The 22884-nt window shown below is 40.1% G+C and overlaps 1 protein-coding gene across 4 annotated transcripts in view; it reads left to right on the plus strand.

The window, feature by feature from the left end:
- LOC133523809 (mitochondrial cardiolipin hydrolase-like) overlaps window positions 1–22884 on the plus strand; it is a 267377-nt gene that overhangs the window by 238915 nt on the left and 5578 nt on the right. For all 4 annotated transcript variants that reach the window (XR_009800282.1, XM_061859548.1, XM_061859547.1 and 1 more), the window contains one exon: window positions 17671–17713. The gene's annotated coding sequence lies outside the window, so the exon portion shown is untranslated. The remainder of the gene's footprint in view (window positions 1–17670; window positions 17714–22884) is intronic.

Raw genomic sequence — 22884 nt, forward strand, 5'->3', positions numbered from 1 at the left:
AGGGAACTCATTCCACAGCCGGAGCGTCCGCGGGAGGAAATTCCTCTTAAAGCGCACAGTGCGCGACCATTTAGGCTCTAGGGTATGAGGATGAACACCCTGCCGACGGCGAGCGGTGCGGTGATAGAAAGTGGCCGTTGGCATCATGTCAAACAATTCTACAGAGCACAGCCCATTGTACAAGCGGTAGAACACACACAAGGAGGCAAAGTCTCTCCTTAGACTTAATGGTTCAATGCCGCTTGTGAGTTTGGGATCGTCGACGACTTATCTACAAAACCTCTGGCCGCCACCTACAAAACTTTCCAAAACAAAAAAAAATGTGTTATAATAAAGCTTTACATGTAAGATGTCACATCGTTACGTTCTGTGCCTGTAACTTACAGTCAGCGTCAATTCTATCTGATAAGATTAAGAATTATAGATCGTTTTTTTAGTGTTAGAAAGAAGGTAAGCGATTTTGACGAGTCTTTTTATTCAAAAACACAGTTTGAAAAAAAGTCACGGCAAATATATAACAATTATAAATCATATATGATCATTTACATTCTTTTTTTTTTTCGTAGGTAATAGTTACTGATTTTTAGGGTTCTGTACCCAAACGGTCAAATACGGGACCCTACTACCGAGACTTCGCTGTCCGTCCGTCCGTCTGTCACCAGGCTGTATCTCATGAACTGTGATAGCTAGTTGAAATTTTCACAGATGATGTATTTCTGTTGCCGCTATAACAACAAAAAACAGAATAAAATTAATATTTAAGGGGGGCTCCCATACAACAAACATAGTTGTTTGCCGTTTTTATAAATAATGGTACGGAACCCTTCGTGCGCGAGTCCGACTCGCACTTGCCCGGTTTAAAAAAAAAACTATTTTCAATAAAAAGACATGTCAAGATCTAATGCCAAAAAAACGAACTATAGGAGTCAAAATTATCTATATAACAAGATAGGTGATGAATGATAATTTTTTTGAGATAGCGCTATTTGGTTTAGGAGGTCATAATTTTACATGTGAAATCCTACGTTTCGAGCAGCACCAGTGAGACCCGCGCTAATAGCCCAGCCCCTGCCATTGAGGCTATTCCATTCATGCTAACTGACGCAGCGCGTAATAGGCGGTGATTACGCGGCGCGCGCCGCGAGACGGGTCAGGGCAGACATACACGAGCGACTAATTTGATAGGCTGTTTTGTCTCACCTCGAAACTCTTCATAGTACGGTCGCCAAATCTCAAAAGCCCTCTAGAAACACGATTTAATTGACTCGGCTCGGCCTTACCCACAACCGGTATCAATGTGTTCGGACAGTTCTCCTGATCACCGTACATGCGGTAGTAAAGCGGAAAAATGGTGGAGGGGATAGTAATGACGTCACAAAGATGGCGGCCGGACCTATTCTTTTTGGCGGTGTATCTCGAAAACCACTTAACCGATTTTAATCATCGAGGTGTCAAATAATAGCTTATATTATGGAGATTATTTCCTTTTCTACAAACATTTACGTGAAACCTATAGGAAAAAAAATAATCACAAAAAACAGTTTTTTTATAAAACTATTTTTTTTTATTTTGTAAAAATCTCCGTAAATATTAGCATTTCGCAAATTTTGTTTAATATAAAACATATTGCTTCATTATCAAGGAATATAATGAGCCTTAAAACATACAGATCGAGTAATAAACAATGAAGCTACACTCATTTATTTGCGCATGGGTAACGATAACTGGCTTTTACCGGTCGAAACTGTGGTGACTGTTACGATACGTATTGAATGGAATTTATAGAGTATCGGTTTTAATTACTGAAATTATAATGACAATTATAAAAACCAGACACAATAATGTTACCTTACTTCGACGTTTAGTCTCTTTTTTCGTCTTAATCATAGGTAGGTACATATTTCTTTTTACTTAAAAATTGTATACAGGGTGAACTTTTAACCACCAGTCATACTCTGTGCAGCGACTTTATAGGTCATACTGAACAACTTTTACTATTAGTAGTCCCCAAGCCGCTCCGAGGCCAGATTTAATTGACTCAGCTCGGCCTTACCCACAACCGGTATCAATGTGTTCGGGCGTTTCTCCTGATCACCGTACATGCGGTAGTAAAGCGGAAAAATGGTGGAGGGGATAGTAATGACGTCACAAAGATGGCGTCCGGACCTATTCTTTTTGGCGGTGTATCTCGAAAACCACTTAACCGATTGTATTCATCGAGGTGTCAACTAATAGCTTATATTATGGAGATTATTTTCTTTTTACAAACATTTACGTGAAACCTATAGGAAAATAATAATCACAAAAAACATTTTTTTTATACATTTGGTTGGTAGGTTTGTCTTATGTTTTAAAGCAGTAAAATCTTTCAAGTCGAAACACAGTATAAATATACATTTTGTTGTCTAATCTAAAAGTATGATGTTCATTGTTTAAGACTGATTAGTGATTACTGAATTAAATAACATGCTATTTGTTATTTTTGTTTTATTTTTTAAATCAGGTATTAATTTATTCACTATGTATCACTATACAGGCAAAATGTGTATCATAGTTGGTCTGTAAGTACTTACTACTTGTGTCGAATATAGGTATAAGATGAAATTTTAACCACCAGCCATACTCTGCGCAGTGACTTTACAGGTCATACTGAACAACTTTTATTATGGGACCAATGCCGAATCACGCAAGAAAATTTGGATCTGGAATGACACCCACTGGCTGTGCCCTACCACACAAAGCGAGATGACATTCACAATGCCCATACCTCTCTTTTGGACGTAGTTTAAGGACGTACCCGGGTCCATGACGCATGCTCGCCACACCGCTGCTTAAAATAAGCTGACGCACCGTAAATTGAACTGCGTAAAAATCGCAAAAAATATTACACGGAGATCTTATGGCAGACACCGTACCGGTGACGTAAAAGACGCAACTGTTTTGCGAACAAAAAAGATTCGCGTGAAGCACGTCACTGCGATTCCGTACCGTCACCGTTTTTTAAACAGCGATGTGGGGAGCATGCGTCAAAAACGGTACGCATACGACGCGTCACTGCGATTCCGTATCGTGACCGTTTTTTAAGCTGCGGTCTGGTCGCACCTTGTATTGTATTGTATTGTATTCGGGCGATTTTTCCGCAACTCGACGACTTGCGCCTATTTTGCGTGATATGTTGGGGGTGGGCTAGTCCTGCCAGCCCAGCTCCTCGAGGAATCCTATCAAACCTTTGATGTTGAGTAGGACCTCGGGGAGGTCTCTCGGAGATCCGAGATGTTTAGCCCTGTATGGAGTCACTCCGCTGCATTCCAGCACCACGTGAGAGGCTGTTTCTTCTGTCTCCATGCAACCTCGGCACAGGGGACTGTCTGTGACACCTGTTGTGAAAAGATGTTTGTTAAATAGTCCATGACCTGTTATGACACTGGTTACCATACTCAGTCGGACCTTCCCTAGTTGCAGGAGCGCCCTTGTGAGTTTTCCGTTGATGCCAGGCATGGCTTCTTTTGCCTGTCTGCATCCAGTCTGGTTCAGCCAGTGTTCTGTGTGTAGTTTCCTTGTACGTGCCAGCAGCATTGAGCGTACCTTGCTAAATGGTATCGGAAGAATCGGTTCCGGACCAATCGCCCCCGCATTCGATCCTTGCCTGGCAAGCTCGTCCGCAGCATCGTTACCTCGGGATCCACTGTGTCCCTTGATCCATTGTATGTGTGGCATTCGTGTATAAGTTTGGATGTAACTATATGGCTATTTAGAGCCATTAAGACTGCTCTACTGTCGGAGAGTATGCGGATGGAGGATCCTACTACCTTCCTTGCAGTGATGGCAGCCGCCGCGTTTATGATGCCCATGCACTCAGCTTGGAATACCGAGTTATGGGCTCCTAGCGGAGTGGTGATCGACATGTTCAGGTATTCTGAGAAGGTTCCAGAGCCCGATCCGCTGTCTGTTTTGGACCCATCAGTGAAGATTCTCAGCTCCCGGGGATTGAGTCCTTCATGATTGTCATCCTCATATAACTGTATTTTGTACCTTTTATCGAAGATAGCTTGTTTGTGAATCCGGTCCGTGCCTGACCTAAGCACTGGAAATTCGTCATACACCTTTTCCAGGCATTTTGTGTGAAGAGCTCCTGTGATGTTAGACCATATCTTGAGGGTTCGCAACCTTACCGCTGAGAGACTGGCCTCTTGCTGTATGTGTAGGTGCAGCGGTGGAAGGTTTAGCATGACCTCCATGGCTGCAGTCGGGGTAGACCTCGTGCAGCCAGTGGTGGCCGCGCATGCGAGCCTTTGAAGTCTTTGTAGTTTGTCTCGTACGTTGCCTAGGTTTGTTCTTGGCCACCAAACCAGAGCACCGTAACAGAGTAAGGGGCGGATTATCGTCTTATAGAGCCAGAGGGTAATTTTCGGGTTGAGTCCCCACCTCTTACCAATCATCCTTCTGCACTGCCAGAAGACAACTCCCGCCTTGTCTATCCGTTTGTTGATGTGGTTGTTCCAATTGAGTTTATTGTCGAGAGTTAGTCCTAAGTACTTAACTTCATCGGACAGCTGTAGCTCAGTTTGGAAAAGTGTTGGTCTGGTAAAGTTGGTCGCACCTTTATATGGGACAGTCAAAATTTTTTTCGCGATTTCGGAATTGGTCCCATAGTAAAAGTTGTTAAGTATGACCTATAAAGTCGCTGCGCAGAGTATGACTGGTGGTTAAAAGTTCACCCTGTATAAAATTTTTAAGTAAAAAGAAATATGTACCTACCTATGATTAAGACGAAAAAAGAGATTAAACGTCGAAGTAAGGTAACATTATTGTGTCTGGTTTTTATAATTTTTATTATAATTTCAGTAATTAAAACCGATACTCTATAAATTCCATTCAATACGTATCGTAACAGTCACCACAGTTTCGACCGATAAAAGCCAGTTATCGTTACCCATGCGCAAATAAATGAGTGTAGCTTCATTGTTTATTACTCGATCTGTATGTTTTAAGGCTCATTATATTCCTTGATAATGAAGCAATATGTTTTATATTAAACAAAATTTGCGAAATGCTAATATTTACGGAGATTTTTACAAAAAAAAAAAAAAAAATTTTTATAAAAAAACTGTTTTTTGTGATTATTTTTTTTCCTATAGGTTTCACGTAAATATTTGTAGAAAAGGAAATAATCTCCATAATATAAGCTATTATTTGACACCTCGATGATTAAAATCGGTTAAGTGGTTTTCGAGATACACCGCCAAAAAGAATAGGTCCGGCCGCCATCTTTGTGACGTCATTACTATCCCCTCCACCATTTTTCCGCTTTACTACCACATGTACGGTGATCAGGAGAACTGTCCGAACACATTGATACCGGTTGTGGGTAAGGCCGAGCTGAGTCAATTAAATCTGGCCTCTGAGCGGCTTGGCGACCGTACTATCACCGCGTATTGTTACCGTTATAAACTAATGTTTTTTGTAATACTTACTTACTTACTCCTCTGGCGCAGCAACCCAAAGTGTGTCTTGGCCTCCAACACTACTACTCGCCACTGATCCCGGTCCTGTGCAGTTTTTCGCCAGTCTTCAACCTGGAGCTCGCGTAGATCCGTGTCCACCACACCCGCCCATCGATACCTAGATTTATTTGCGACTGAATTTTGTCATGTTTAAAACGCATCGAACTAATCTTATCTAAAAACGAACGTATCTTCGTGGAGATTTATGCTTCTGCGTAGTTGATATGATGATTGATGTTTAATTAATACTATAAGTAATACGCATGTATGAAGAAATGCTGAGCATTTCAACGGTCAATGTTGATCATCATACTGAAAAGTTCGTAATTCTTAATTATAAGTATTCCCCAACTTATTCGATCCAGATATCTTAAAAACAATCATGTATAGAGTGGAAACGGCTTAGATGAGGCTGCAGTGCCAAGTGTTTTGCGAAGTATGGCGCGGCCATACATTGTCACTGTCAAATAGTTGGTCTTTTACTTAATCCGTAAACTTCATCATAAGCTCTTCCATCTAAGATTAAAAGAAAAACACGATTCATCATCCCTTTTCAAAGTCCTTAAAATTCTGCATACGAAAAAATACAAAAAGATGATGTTATAGGATGGTCATTTTTTTTGTCGTATAATATCTAAGTCTGCCCTTTAAGTGTCAATAATCATTTACGAAACCATAGTATTTTACAAGATGCTTTAATCAGTACAAAGCATGGACTAGGGTGTAGCAATTTACATGTCATATCCCAGTAGTGGCCAGAAAAGGTTTAAAAGAAGTCGCTAGTGTGCGAATGCCTAAAGTGCGTAAAGGGCTCCGTCCCGCAGGCGCCGGCGCCGTATGTACAAACACTTTACTCGCTCGGTTACACCTGCAGCTACCTATTATGCAAACTCTGTTAACAATGTTGCATTAATTCATTGAAAATCAGGATTAGCGAAAGTATCTGCCGTATGGACCCCTAACTTCGCCGTTAGATATGTGGAGACCGGTCTGTTTAAGCTTACACGGGCTACATACTCTGGAGTGTCATTCATTAAATTGAGACACTTCATTCGGTTCTTGTCTGTTTGTCTGATTTAATTTCTTGTCTTTTAATTATTTATATATAAGAATTCAAGTCTTGGAGACCCTTTACATCTCTAAGGATAATTTAACGACCGTTTTGGCTGAATAAATGTTTGATGTTTGATGTTGGTACCCAGCTTCGCCTAAGTAAAATTTTAAAAATAATATTTTTAACGACAAATTGATATCCATTGAATTCACAATAAAAATATTGCATAAAAATTGTTTAAAACTAAGTAATAGTACATTCTAAAATACAGTTTAAATTATATGGGTCCGGACGTTTTTTGACATTGTAGAGAGTTTTCGTTATAATATAGAGAGATATTAATACTGAGTAAACCAAATATAGCCAAAAAATGTCGACGTTATAGGAAGCCGTTATAGGGTTTCCTCCCGCGGACGCTCCGGCTGTGGAATGAGCTCCCTGCCGAGGTTTTCCCGAAGGTATACAGTATGGGGTTCTTCAAAAGGAGTGTACATGTTTTTAAAGTGTCGGCAACGCGCATGTAACACCTCTGGAGTTGCAGGCGTTCATTTGCTACGGTGACTACTTACCATCAGGCGGCCCGTATGCTTGCCACCGACGAGGTATAAATAAAGAAGTTAATCGTTATATCGATTGAAGTTATATGGAGTCCACATGTATCTTCGTCTTCGGCACCCGGCAGCCTGGCTAGGCTACTATCCTTTCCATACATTATTTACATTTATCCTAGCCTTTCGTTTAGTTTTATGCAAACAATTGTCATTTGGACTAGGCCCCCAGGTGTCATAATGTACCTTTTAACGGGCTGAAGCGGCAGCCTTATTTGTAATTTATTAAAGTACCGCTCGCAGGCGTATCTGCTTGATTTACAATGTCCAAGTAAACTTCCTGCAAAAATTAGCACTTTATCTATCAGTTAAGCTTATTTAAAGATTGTGAAACGCCAGCGATGACTATTCGTCAGATAGTAGCTTATTCAGGGCTTTACTTGGACATTGTGAAACAGGATCGCTGGCAGACGTATCTACAAATTAGCCTTATTTGTAGGGCCAACTACTACGATCATAATCGCAATTTTTTTACCGCCCGATTATCTTCGCATCCTGCACCTTGTAATTTGCAACATTGTAACCCGACACCGGACATAGCACTTATTCGCTGCGCTACAGAAAACCTCATAACCACTATTTGAAACAGTGCAATCGCCCTATAATTTCAACGGTTTATAAGACTTTTAATTGGCAGGAAATGATTTGCATTATATTATGTTTGATTAATGATAAAAGTAAGCGTTATTTGATTATTATAATGTAATATGATTTTTATCGGCGCTTTTGAGTGTTTGTTTCTCGTCTACTATACAGGTTGAGGATTGCGACATTGTTGTTTACTAGATATTATTACTATAGTTCGTGTCATCCACGATGATGCGCAGTTTTGTCAAATGTAACCTTTAATAACATGTCAATAGGAGTGAAGTCACGCGTCTTCGTGAATGACACGATCTATAAAAAGGTACATAACTTGTAACATTCTAATGGAAACATAGACTCACCTAAAACCTTGTTATAGGATTTTTTTGGGCAGATTCGCATACCCATTAATACTAAGAATTACTAAGAATTCTAAACTAAACTATGTTATTAAGTCAAATTATTAAAGGATTAAGTTTTACCTATGTTCACACATAAATCATTTAATATGTAATTGTTTTCACACTTTAAAAATGGCTACAACTACCTTCACGTTTACACCGGAATGTCAGTGTACTCGGACCATTATGTAATTTTCTCCATACAAATGACAGATAGTGTTCACGAAGACGCGTACCTTGGTTTTAAGTATGGAGTGTGGAATTAAGAGGAGTGACATCTCTTATGGTAGAACTCTTGCAAAAGTGTCCAGCTGTCAGCTATAAATAATAGTTCCAAATCTCTCCAGAGTAGCGCTAGAGTAGCTAAGAACCTAGGCGCTATTGACGGAGTGGAGTGCGCTGTCTATGAATTGATTTTTTTGTTCAAGTATTCTAGGTATTGTAGCGCCACCTATTTATGGTTTTTTGATGACACTTTTTGATACATGGAGATTTATTTCCTTACCTCCACCTTCCGTAGTTTTAAGTTGGTTAGATTTGACAAAATAAACGTCATCATGGGTGACATGAACTATACCTACTTTTTTTAGATTGCCAAAAATTATTCTATTTTTTTTTTTCATTTAATTGTATTTTGTTTTTTCGCCCTCTTTTATAATTTTATTGATTTTCCTCTAGTCTATTGTACTCAGTGCTATATTTGTCTACCATTCTTCATCAATTCTCATCTACCTACTCAAAGGTTAACTGGAAGAAATCCCTTAAAGGGATAGTTCGCCTTTGTACTGCTTATCCTGTGCGATATTTATATTTTGTCTTTTGTACAATAAAGAGTTTATACATACATACATACATTATTTTATTGAGTTTTTCGACAATGCAATGGGTAAGTTTTCACAAAAACCCGTTTAAGATACTCGGGCTTCTGGGTTTTAGCATTTTTAAGTCTGCCTGTCCACTGAGGCGGAGCGGAGCGGAGATGTGGGGAATCAACCAATAGCATTGGTCTTAAACCAGCGGAGCGGAGAAGATTATTGGAACGGCCCTCCACGAGTCGCCCTCTAAGGAAGTATGTCCCGTACAAACACACATTGTATTCAGTGTACGAGTAGAACTTTTTTCGGCATTTGTAGGCGATTACTATTTTTCTGTTTTGAGGGCAAAAATATTTTTTGATGCCTTAAAACTTGTCCCTTTTCAATTTGAAATTTCGCTGCAGCCTATAGTCTAGAGAGACTAGACAGGCGTCTATCATCGCTCTATAATTGATTATAGAAAACGTTATAAACATTCTGAATGAATATAAAAAAGCAATTAAATGTTATATTGTATTAACTAATTTGTCTCTCAAAATAATAATAATAATAATTTTGAGAGACAAATGGTCATGTCTATGTGGAGGAGCTCTTTAGTACCACGGGACCCAACCCTACATCCATTTTGAGCGGAGGCCAAAATGTTGTTAGCGACAATGTGCGCGTTTATTTTCGATCTCAAAATGGATGTAAGGAGCTTGTAGAGTGTAGGCAAGCACGTGATGGGTCTGTAGTTCTTCGCTTCCGTGGTACTACCGGACTTATAGAGCAGGAAGGTGACACCAGTTGTTAAGGAAGGTGGGAGAGAACCAAGCTCGAGGGCTTGTTGAAATTGTGCTGCCAAACGTGAGTGCGAGCATCGGAACCATTTTAGCCAGAAGTTGTGCAATCCATCCGGCCCAGGGCTTTTCCAGTTCTGGGCCGTACGAATGGCACAACTTACGTCATCGGGGCTGATGGTGATTGCCCCCATAGGTTCGATGGACTCGCACTCACGCTCGACAACACTCATCCAATCCCCCTCGGTGTGTTCGACAGGCACTGACCAGATGCTACGCCAGAAATCAGTCATGGCAGTAGCTTCTGGCGATCGCGTGTCGGACGCACGAAGGTTGGTTTCCTCCCACTTTCGGTATACCTTCCTTTGATCACTCTGAAAAAGACGATTCTGCTGGAATCGATCCACACGCTTTCTGTAGCGGCGAATACGGTTTGCCCATGCATACACTTTCTGCTTAAGAAAGTCGATGCGCTCCGTGAGATTGGCAATATAGTCGCGGGGCTCAATACCCGTCCCCGCGAACGCCTGATTCACAAAGCGCATTACTCGGGGGCGGTGGTTGCCCCCCCTGAAGCAGATCAGCTTTGCAATGAGAGTCCTAAACGAGTTGATACGTCGCTCGATCCGTATTTGCCATGCGGGGGCACCTCCGGCGGTCCTAGGTGCACGTTCAGCGTCCGGAAACTTGACTCGTGCAACACGGCACGCCGCGATGGCTCCGCAATACATGATCGCGTGCGTATCATCTAAATCTTTACTAGCCCGCAGATATGGCTCTAGTAAAGCGTTTAGGGCTGCCATTAGCGCTAGATTGCGTCTATTCATAGGCAAACGTGGTAATCGTGGCCTAGTGTTGGGTGTGGACCGATACTGCATAATCACCTGTTCCAGAGTCCTCCTCAGTTGCTCATTGGCTGTACTACTCACACTCTGCGCGAACTCCTCCTCCTCGTCGGCACTGAAATCCACCCGCGGCGCCCCCGGTGCCTGGTCGGGTGCCGGCACCGGATCCGGCGACGTGGCGGGCGGGTCCCGCGCCAAGGTGGAGGTTGAGCGAGCAGAAAGAGCCTCCAGGCGGAGCCGTTCAAGTGTCGAGTCATCCAACCGCTTTAGCCGCTGGATGACTCGCACCTGATCCGATAGTCGTTGCGCAGTCACTTCGATGGTCGGTTCAAGAGCCTGAAACAGAGGCAGAATTCGGACACGATACGCGGATAGTTTAGTTCCCCCCTCTGTAGCCCCATAGTAGGCGCGCATGACGTTCTCATTCATGGATTGAGACCATCGCATGCGACGCACTACACCACCGGCAGCGGGAGCCATGGGCGGGGCAGGATGTCCCGCAGGCCCCAAGCGTGCCGGCAGCGGTGGCCGTCCCCGTCGCGCAGGTGGTCGTGGCGGCGGCGGCGGCGACCCGCGCTCGTCGCTCGACTCGCTGGTGTCGGGCGCGGTGGCGAATTCATCGCCCGACGACGATGGCAAGGAGACGGACGAGGCGGGCGAGGGTGGTGGGCGTGCGTTGGTTGTGGTAGACGCTTGTGAACGCGTTTTACTTCTTGTTATCATTTTCCCTTTTTTTCTGTCATTCGACCATTGTTCGACGGCTAATAGTTTTGTACAATATGTACATTTTTGCGGTCGCGTATCCTTAAGCGAAGTGTCGCATTACAGTCAAGATAATTCCGCAAAAAACAGTACAAAAGAAATTTAAAAAAGCCAGTAAAAACATATTGGATCAAAAATAAAAGGAAAAATTTGTAAAAAACGCGTCTGACGTTGACGGCGTCAAGTTTTTTTTTTTTTTTTAGAGCTGTATAAAGTTGATACAGCTGTTGCACCAAATAGCCAAGACTTGTTGGAGCTACTGAAAACCACCGAAGTCTTCAGTAGTGCCATCAACATGGAATTTGGTGTCGATAAATGTGCGGTTATGCATGTACAGCGGGGGAAGGTTGTAAATTCAACAAATTTACAACTATCTGAGACAATGTCTTTCAGATCTATCTCTGAATCAGAAACCTACAAATACCTTGGTATGACACAGTCGTTGGGTATTGAGGACGAGGGTATTAGACAGTCGGTGAAGGAGCGCTTTTTCAGTCGGCTCACAAAAGTCCTTAACAGTCTTTTGTCAGGAGGCAACAAAGTGCGCGCCTTCAACGCCTGGGTAATGCCCCTACTCACATACTCCTTTGGCATACTAAGGTGGACTCAGACCGAGCTGGACGCCCTGGATCGGAGGGTCCGACTACTGCTCACCACACACCGTATGCTACACCCACGCTCGTCAGTTATGAGATTGTACATCTCACGGAAGTGTGGAGGTCGCGGCTTCCTAAACGCCAAAGATCTCCACAACCGCGAGGTGTGCAATCTCAGGAATTATTTCCTTAACAACGAGTGTGGGATGCATCGTGATGTGGTGGCAGTAGACAGGAACCTCACGCCGCTCTCCTTGGCAAACGAGAACTGGCGCAAACCTGTGGTACTAAGTACTGCGGATCGCAAGGCGGCATGGGAGAGTAAGGTGCTACACGGGCGGTTCTACAAGGCCCTCACGGGACCCGACGTGGACCTGCTCGCGTCGGTGAACTGGTTACGATTCGGGGACCTCTTCGGAGAAACCGAGGGTTTTGCCTGTGCAATTGCGGACGAAGTTATGATGACGAACAACTATCGGAAATATATCCTGAAGGACGGTACGGTCGACATTTGTCGGGCATGCCGCCGTCCCGGAGAGTCACTCAGGCATATAATTTCCGGTTGTTCTCATCTTGCTAACGGCGAGTACTTGCACAGACATAATCTCGTAGCCAGGATTATTCACCAGCAACTTGCTCTTCTATACGGCCTTGTGGGCCGCGAAGTACCGTACTACAAGTACTCACCTGCGCCAGTTCTCGAAAATGGTCGTGCCACGCTCTATTGGGATCGATCTATTATCACTGACAGGACTATTGTAGCCAATAAGCCTGACATCGTGATAATAGATCGATTGCAACGCCGGGCCGTGCTCGTCGACATCACCATCCCCCATGATGAGAATCTCATGAAAGCCGAGAAGGACAAGTCCAGTAAGTACCTAGACTTGGCTCACGAGATAAACGCCATGTGGGATGTTGATTCGACGATCATTGTCCCGATAGTCGTTTCAGCGAATGGTCTCATAGCGAAGAGTCTCGACCAACACCTTGAGAGACTCTCGCTAGGTGGTTGGATCAAGGGTCAGATGCAGAAGGCGGTGATCTTGGACACGGCGCGGATAGTCCGCCGGTTCCTCTCTCTGCAGCCCTGACCACCGGCAGCTTGGGCCCTGCCCCGCTGCTGGCGGCACCCTAGGTTAGGTTTTTTATAATGTGTTTATATATATTTTGTATTGTTTTGTAAGTGTTTTTATATTTTACTTTTATATTCATATTATAAATAACCTAGCCTAAGACCAAAAATAAATAAAGGAAATAATAATTTGTCTATTAGGCATTAAAAAGTACTTTGGCCCTTGAATATTTATCACAGAAAAAAAAACTCCAAAACTGAAATTATCAGAAATTTCGCGGTGGTACGGGACAACGCTTGACAACTTCATGGGATGCTTCTAAACGCTGAATCTTTGCGTTCTGCCTTAAAGCTAGATAGCTCACGGTCCCCTTTATCTGCACTATCTTCTTGTCAATCATAATGACACTCGGCAGTAATTGCAGTGTGATAACGGCGTAATAACGCACATTACGCGACGCGATTCTCAATCGCAGGGGAATTAAAAAAGTACAAAAAGGTTTTGAAGGCATTCTGTTAATATAGGTACTACACTCTAGTGATAACGTTATGTCACTATAATTATTAACCTTTAATCACTGACGTATGATGCAGTGGGTAAGGTAATTAATCCACCCTGACCTTTAGTGTTGTTTATAATTATTACTGCTTTGTTCTTCATTTAACTATATATAGTTCTTATTGTGGTGATCGAATGCTTTATTAACAATCCAAAACGCTCATAGAACGATCACAACAAACGATAGAACACGATCGGAAACTGACTAAGAAATAATAATAACAGTTGATATCAAACAAAGTTTCTGTAGCCCCATGGCAAATAGACAAAGCGAAGTTATGGGAACCGTTCACAGCAGTGTTGCCAGGGCCCTGGCGTCCTAAGTTACGTTTCGTTTAATGAAAAGACACAGTTTGATTGCGAAAGTCACATTTTTTACCTGGCAATATAAAATAAAAAGAACAACCGGCCAAGTGCGGCCAAATCAAAAGTCGCAGACGAGGGCTAAAAGTCACGAACGATTTGGTTTTTGTGACAACACTGGTTCCAGATAAGTCACAAATGTCTTTTACAAGACTATATTTTCTTGCACTAAGAAGCCAGTTGTCGAAGACAGAATAATCCCACAATCTTGAACGATATATTCTCCGTATTACCATAAATAAGTCTCGGCTGAGACCTCTGTCATTAAATGGCTCATTCTCTGTCAGCGAGGCTAGAACGACGCGTTATGTCCGTGTCAATCCGCGCGGAAATATGTGAAGTCGTGGAAACTTCGAGACATGTCAGATCATGCTTGTCGTCATCTTATCCTTCATAGTCTATTTAAATTTGCTTTGCTGTGGATGATCGATTAGTTATGGAAGGAATGGTTTTATTCTTTACAAGTACATACAGTCAAATAAAGTCGCTAGGGGCTTCATACTTACAGTCACTGTGACAAGGTAGGAAATGTTACTGAAATTAAATTCCTTAACCGTACTAGTAAGATTTGTTGTATAATAAGTCACATTTCGCATAACATTTTATCCCTCATAATGATTAATCTGGGATGTGTTTCACTTCTGTACTTAATTTGTTTCTCTAATTTTTTTACCCAACTGTGAAATAGGAAAAGTTATCAAATTCTTCAATTCTCAAAATTAGTATTTGGATCGATGCCTAGGGTATAAATAAGATCATAGGTTTATAATGTTTCATACCCCGGATTTTTGGGTGCGGAAATGTTTTACCCTAGCTAAAAACTGTGAAAAAAAGAAATTATTTGAACATTTTCAAACCAGTTTGGAGCATACTACCTAATTTTTATTCAAAGTTTAAACATGCGAAATTATTTCTTAAAAATCCGGTGTATGATAATATTGATAATGTTTCTATCGATTCTGTATGTAATTGGTTATACGCAGTCGATTAATAAAAAAGTTTCCTCTTGCACATCCATTAATATGGTTGTATTAAAAGCTTAACCTTGTCTTTGCAATCTCTTAAAAATCATGAATAATAAACGGTTACAGTCAAACATGCGATTTGATAAATGATGTTGGTATCATTAGTAAATAATTATGGGAAGTCATTTTAGGTTCACGAAGGTCCCACGGGGCTTGAATTGTAATCTTGCTGACAGACAAGCTGACCTACATGTATATTTGACGACATATGTTATTCAAAAAAATAGATTTCGAGGCATTGACAGACAGACGCTCAATTCGCTCAAATGAGAACTATGTCGACTGTAACGACAATCACGCAAAATTATTCCTAAATGTGACGTTTCAACCACATTGGGTCGACTTTTATTTTGGTGTTGTTTTTTGCTCAGATTATGATAATATTTGGTGAATAGATAAAGTTCCCTATTCTGTACAATATAAGGCCAATTTCACCGTATATCCTAAAAATCTTCCTCCGAAGTTACAAAAACTTATGATATTTTCGTAACTCCGCGGAAACTTAATACATTTTTTCGGGACAGGTTTTGATTCCGCCCATAATAAGGAGATCTTCAAATCATCCAAATTTTATCAAAATGTAACGAAAAAATTGACAAAATAAAATAGGCCTAAATAAGGTAACCGTCCCAATGGTTAACACTTTTAGACGGAAAGATCAAGCATTTCATTTACACACATTTACACATTTTTTCGTATATATGAAAGTGAAAGAGAAATAAGCAAGATTAGAAGTGTTAACTCCATACATAGATAAAAACCCATTTATAATAAGTTTTATACAAGTTTAGTTTCAAGCATAATATTATAGGTCCCTAAGTATAAGTTTTACAACTTACTCAACTCCCATACAACTTATTATTATTCAGCAAGAAAATCCATGTATGGACATATACTTATTTCTCTATGCTATATCGGAAAAGCGGCCGCACACCGCATAGCGCTTGCGCAGAGAATCCAGAGCGGGCATTGTCCCGCCGCCCGCGGCGCTTATCGCCGCGTTTCCGGCTTCGGGAACCGGGAAACGCACGTATGTACTCGCAGGTTGCTTGGCGTTATTTTCCTAGACGCAATGTAAAGTTGCGTCAATATAAGCGCCATAGTTTTGTTCAGTCTACTTTGTGTGATTTTGACAATCGAAGTTATGATCTCATTTTAAGAGGGAGCTCCCGCAATATTGTTGTTTTTATTTGGAATTTTTACACGTTTGTATCTACATTTCTGAGGGCCGACTCCAAGAAAAAAGTTGACTTTATAGAAAAAGTCACGAAAACATGTCTAATTTTCATTTGTGTATCATTACCCTGCATTCCATATTAGTATTATTTTAGAATAAAATAGCGACTGATATAGCCGAGGGATTTGTCGAGCGAAATTTTAATCAGAAGTATACTTTCAGAGTTATTGAGATGATGATGAGAGATATTTTTTGTTCCTTTCTAATTTTCCAGGCTTTACACGCCCTCTTACAACTTGCTTAAATTATATGGAACTTGGCATGAACATTTACATAACATATATGACTGGTACTAGTTGTTGCTGATAATTGCGTTACAAAGAAAATACAGGAGTAAAAGATCTGTGCGCTCTTTCTAATTTCTTTACAAGTATAGATGGAAAGGATAGTTAAGTAATGGAAACACACGTTTACTCCAGCGATAAATAAAAATAAAACCCCCAAACTCCGTATTGAAATTAGTTTCCATCCCACAACTCCCAATACTCTCAAAACAGCTGCAATCTACTACAACCCGGCAAAGTTACAATTACAATCTCGCCTAACAATTCAAACAAACAATCTAACTCGGTAAATCGATAGGGATGTCGCGTCTGCATTAACTGCAGAGTTAATCGCACCTACCTATATCTATAAATAGACCGACGATCCGCAGACGTCTCGGAGCTAGACGTACACCGCTCAAACGTCATATAACATTCTACTACCAAGCCATAATAAAGCTTAACTATGAAGCGTAAAGTTGAATTTTCATTGCAGATTTAAAGAGATGTGACTTTAGTCGCAATTTATAGGAGTTTAAGGTTCATAATCAAATGCAGCGTAAAATACATTTTCAATATAGGCTGCAAACTTGTGCTCGGAAAATGTAGCTCCGTTTATAGTACTCCTATCGTACTATCGTAGTATATTTCTTATGTGTGCGCGGCGTACTATATGAATGGCTGTGTTGCACTGCAGACGCGTGTGGGTGCGGTGTAGTTTTATATTTTATGAATGGGTTCCCGAGCCGCAGTGCAGTTTTTTTTTTTTTTTGCGGCGGCGGTATTTTTTTCAGCGACGCGGTGATTATTAAACTGGGATTTTTACATCTTTTATCTGTGGAATTGATTTCTCAAGCGGTTGCGATTTGTTCGCGCTGCTGGGAATCTTTGCTTGGGAATGGTTTTAAAGATATTTTTATAGGAACTTTGATTGAGCTCAGGAGATATTGAAGTTTGCATCCAGGCATGAATTTAATAATGTATATATTGTACTTGACCTCTGCCTTAGAATAACTGTTTTATTCCATCGGATGTATCTAAAATAGATGTTTAGTTATTGGGGAGAAATATCGAAGTATACCAGTGGTAGGTTACTAAAGTGACAAACTGGCTCATTAATTTTTCATTTAGACATTTTATATTTAAATTAGAAAGCATATACATAATCTAAATGTTTAATAGTTTTCTTCTATTTTCAGGTACATCACGTCAGCGTCGCTCGTCTTACCACTTGCAGCAATGGTGGGTACCGTTTTTAATTCAGCTATTAAAAGATGAAAATGTATCTAGACTATATCAAGACACATAAATATACCCTTTTAATTTTTTTAAAAGTAAACTACAAATAACACGCACTTTATTAAAAAAAAAAACTTTTAATAGTTAATCCAAGCGTCGAAGCCCCGCACAGAGGGGCTAATTCCTTCGAGATTTGGCCTTTGGACATCTAAATATATTAATATATCGAAATCTTTTCCACAAAACACGTACTCTAGATAGGTACGAAGAACAAGTCTTAAACTCAAAGATGTTATAAATTCTTTCGACATGTTTTTAAGTGCCATGTCAAAATCATTTTCTTCTCTGATCGAAACACCCAGGTGATATTTGCATCTTTAATCTCTACACTACCTTATAACTGAGTCATATAGGAACAGTCATCAATACCCACATTTTTACCATGGCATGGCATATCCATCTGGATAAATAGATATAATACTCTTTTCACCACAACAACTGGCAAACGCCCTCTTGGTTGTTCAAAAACGAATGAGAAAGTTGCATTTTATCCACATGTGGGGCAAAGTGATCAGATGCACATTTTGAGTTGTTTTCTTATGTTAGCTGGTAGAAATGATGATTTTGAATGATATTTTTTTTATTAAGTACGTTCATTTGAATGTGATTTGGTTTGATTTTTTTCCTCTCGTTGGTGTGGTGAACATTTTTGTGTTTCACTCGGAGGAAAAGTTTGTTTAACCTTAGTGCCTTGAAACCTCGCAATGCTCAAGATTCCACTTCTATAGCCACTCGCTACGTTCGTGGTTCAATTTTGGAATCTCTCAAACAACAACTTTGCCCCCTTGTAAAACAACTATTATTGACACCATTGCTGCTGAATGCTTCTACTCGTATATATCCAACGAATATGCATAACAAATCACCGTAACGTACCTATATTTGTTGATGGTTGAATGCCAAGACGTGTCACAATTTGATGTTAAAAAAAAGAAGGTTGCTTTACAGTCCTAGGTGTGTAAGGCAGTATGAAATTCCTTTACATATCATCTTCACTCATCGCACCTGATATGTAGAATTTCCGGACCTAATTTGACGTAAGTCATGTCATCATTTCATAACAAGTTTGAGAAAAGTACCATATCGGACCTTGTCACAATGAATATCAATATGAAAGTCGCTAGAGACCTCATACTGTTGTCACTGTGCACAAGGTGCTAAATGGTATTGAATGGAATGAAATTCCTTGACCGTACAGCTAATTAAATTTATCACTTTAGCGGCGTTTTTGTTCCAATCGTAAGGTGGCAGGTGTCATGTACCTGACTGATAAGGAATTACCAAATTCGTAGTAGTTAATCATCGCCTTTCTCATTATTGGAAACCAATCAGTAGCAGATAATGGAATAGAGTAGTGAAACATGTCACCGATTAGTGATATTTTTAGGTAATCTCCTTTATCTTTGACTTTTGCTAGTTCCTCGACTAAGCTTCAAGTGTGTCGAATAGTAATTATAGTTTATAAAATAAGAGTGAAGGAATCCCGAAATTATCAAATTTCAAAGTATGTTACTTTTGCTGGCTATTTCCTCGGCACAGGACCTTATGGCACAGGTAAAAAAAGATAGGGTTTTTCTTAAATATACGGTTAGGTTTGAAGATCTTTATTTTCAGATAGGAATACGTAATGTTCACTTATGAAACAAAAAAAAAACATTTTAGCGGTGAGGGCACACTTCACTACTAACAAACAATACTGTAGGTACCTACATATATGTATAACTTAAACTAAAAGTATAAAAAATAAACTAAATACACTTTAAGTATATCAATTTTCCAAAAAAAAAAAAAATTCAGAGATTATCAAACTTAAAAAACATCATTTTATGTTCTCTCAAAAATATATTTGTCGTTTCCAAGCAAAAAATCCCACTATGTCGCTTGTCTTAAGAACGCTTTGACAGGTTATTTGCATAAAGATACAAGCAAATCTCGTCCTTATGGTAAGCTACAAAGTGGGTCCTAAGACTAGACTTCGACACATAATATGTGATATGAAATTCAGCTTTTATACTATGACGTTTTTGAGCTTAATTTTATACACCTTTATTGACTGATAGCTGTCAAAGCCACAACGACCCAGGTTTCATAATCGGGGATCATCCTTGCCTATTAATTTTTAATTAAATTTGCGACGACCGGTTTGGCCTAGTGGGTAGTGACCCTGCCTACGAAGCTGATGGTCCCGGGTTCAAATCCTGGTAAGGGCATTTATTCGTGTGATGAGCATGGATATTTGTTCCTGAGTCATGGGTGTTTTCTATGTATTTAAGTATTTATAAATATTTATACATTATATATATCGTTGTCTAAGTACCCTCAACAAAAGCCTTATTGAGCTTACTGTGGGACTTAGTCAATTTGTGTAATAATGTCCTATAATATTTATTTATTTATTATTTATTAAGGTAAGGGGCCATTTATAGAAAAACGCTTTACTAATACGTAAGTCTGGCAGTCATGGGCTCTTTGACTAATAAGATGGGAGTACGCCTTTTTGGTGAAGAACATCTTCATCATCATTTAAGAGCATAGCTCTTTTCAGTGGAGTAGACAGATTTCGCGGTCCTTGGCCAAGTTCTTTAGGGCCCTGTGGCACACGACATTTGCTTTTCCTTTTAGTTGCTGCGTGTAGTTTGCTCGTGGTTTCCTCTTCCTTCTCTAGCATCGAATCTTGCCTTCTAAAATAGTAAAAAAAAAGTGTCGTGTCTTATCAAATCCTATTATTTTGCCTCGTCTATTCTAGAAATACCGCGGGCGAAAGTTCATTCCACAATTGTGCGAGGCATGATGTTTCTGGAGAAACGCTTAGTTGAGGACTGCCAACCATCTATCTGGTGAAGATGGAAATGTTATCACGTAGAAGCAAAGTAGCGACAGGGAATATAGTAATACCTACTGTTTGTCTGACCGAATCCCATAGAGCATTTTGAAACAATATCTCGTTTAAACCACCGTTGAGACGTTTTTTTACGAGCCTATAAAGTTTCCCACTGCTGGGCAAAGGCTTCCCCCCTAGACTTCCAATCTTCCCGATTAACTGTAGCGTCAGTCCAGTTACTGAGAAATGCATTTGGGGACAATCGTACAGTACACAGATCGGCCTAGCCCCAAACTAAGCAAAGCTTGTAATAGTTATGGGTCCTAGGCGACGATATACAATATACATATACATAGTAATATATATAGTAAATCATACTCGTTATCGGGCAATTATCGACTCCGATAACCCGATATAGGATCGAGGTATCGATCTGTCCTTGCTCGATCGGCGGGATTTAGATACGGCCGATATCGAGGGCCCTGTATTACACAATGTATATTATTATCTTTAAATATTATACACCGTTACCTATTGATTATCTTTTTGAGGCTAACTTCTAACTAGTCGTACGGTACGCTAATAAGATTAGTTTTCTTGTGAACAATACCGCTACAAAGAATACTTACATATAATTTAGGCTAACGTGGGTTGATGAAATAAATGAATTAATTAGCCACATATTTGATCATTATTGTCGTCGGTTTCTGCGGTGGTTATATATTTTCAGTCACATATGTAAATTGGTGAAAGCCATTGGTGATTTTGCAAAATGTTTGAAATGGTTGTTTCTCAACGTGGAAACAACAAAATTCTATATCAATTTTAACTTCTACTAAAGGGCCTATTTTTATTTTTTTGTTGTTTTTAGGGTTCTGTACCCACAGGGTAAAACGGGACCCTATTAGTAAGACTGTTGTCCGTCCATCCGTCTGTCACCAGGCTGTATCTCATGAACTGTGATGGCTAGACAGTTGGAATTTTCACAGATGATGTATTTCTGTTGCCGCTATAACAACAAATACTAAAAAGTACGGAACCCTCGGTAGGACTCGTCCGGTTTTTTTGTCAGATTTCGATAAAAGTTTATGCTTAGATTCCCTATGTTGTACAATATTAGCACAACTTTACTGTATGTCCTATTATTTTTATGTATGTATGTATGTATGTCACTTTATTGCACAGAAACAGGTTAACAAAACACAGACAAAACAAAACAAATAAAAAGTATTGATTTGCTTGGAAAGGGTACAGTTACAGATGTTCACGTTTGTTGTTGTCCTCCTTATTCAGCTGTCCACAAACAGCATGTTTTTATTAGGCACTAAAAATTGAGCACATAATATGTGACATCCCAATATGGATCTCGTGTTTATTCCGCCTGAATGAGCACTTCAAACTTGGCAAATTTTATCAAAATCTAACGAAAAAAAAGAACCAAAGAAGTCGGCGCTAATCACTCTTTGTATCAACATAGTAACAGTAAAAGAATCCACACATTACACAAAGAGGCGTCGGCCAGATCTCATTTACGTGGTGACGCAAGCCGTCGATACAAAGGTCCACAAGCTTCAGTAATGTTCTTTATTCAGCTGATCCGTCCGCGCATTGTTAACTCTGTTCCCAAGCGATAGTTTTGTTTAATTTATTGTAATTAAACTTACTTTAGTATCAGTTCTTTTCATTACTTAAGGCCAGGTATTGTTTTATGGTCTGTTAAAGACGCGTCGTGTACTGCTTTTTTTCTGTATTTTATTTTGAGAAAAAAAACTCTATGACATTCTTCTACAAAATCTTCTAAACTTTATACACTGTTTTTGTTGCAAACGGTACCTTAAGTTATTTCCGAAAAACTATAAAAAAAACATTAATTAATATTATTTGGGACAATCTTACACAGATCCGAGCCCCAAACTAAGTAGAGCTTGTACTGCAACTACTAGGCGACTTAAATAAATAGATTACATCCATAACTTAGGAACAAATATTCATGATAAACACACATACATAAATGCCCTTACCGGGATTCGAACCCGGGACGTCCTGCTTAGTAGGTAGGGTAGGGTCATTACCAACAAGGCTAGAAGTTAATCTGTAACAAATTTTCGCTTTGGAAAAAATAGGTCGCATATGATAACTGTGCCTTAAAACTTGAACATATCGAGTAGTTAGGCGCCGGCGCCGCGCCGCGCGATGACGTCAATTTTTTTTTTCTTCGTATGGCTTTTTGTGTTACTCTACTTCAAAGATTTACAGTTTTTAAGTACTGTACCGCTTCTTTGCTTAAGGTGGT

The sequence above is a fragment of the Cydia pomonella genome, chromosome 12 (genome assembly GCF_033807575.1).
Source record: "Cydia pomonella isolate Wapato2018A chromosome 12, ilCydPomo1, whole genome shotgun sequence".
Lineage (NCBI taxonomy): Eukaryota > Metazoa > Arthropoda > Insecta > Lepidoptera > Tortricidae > Cydia > Cydia pomonella.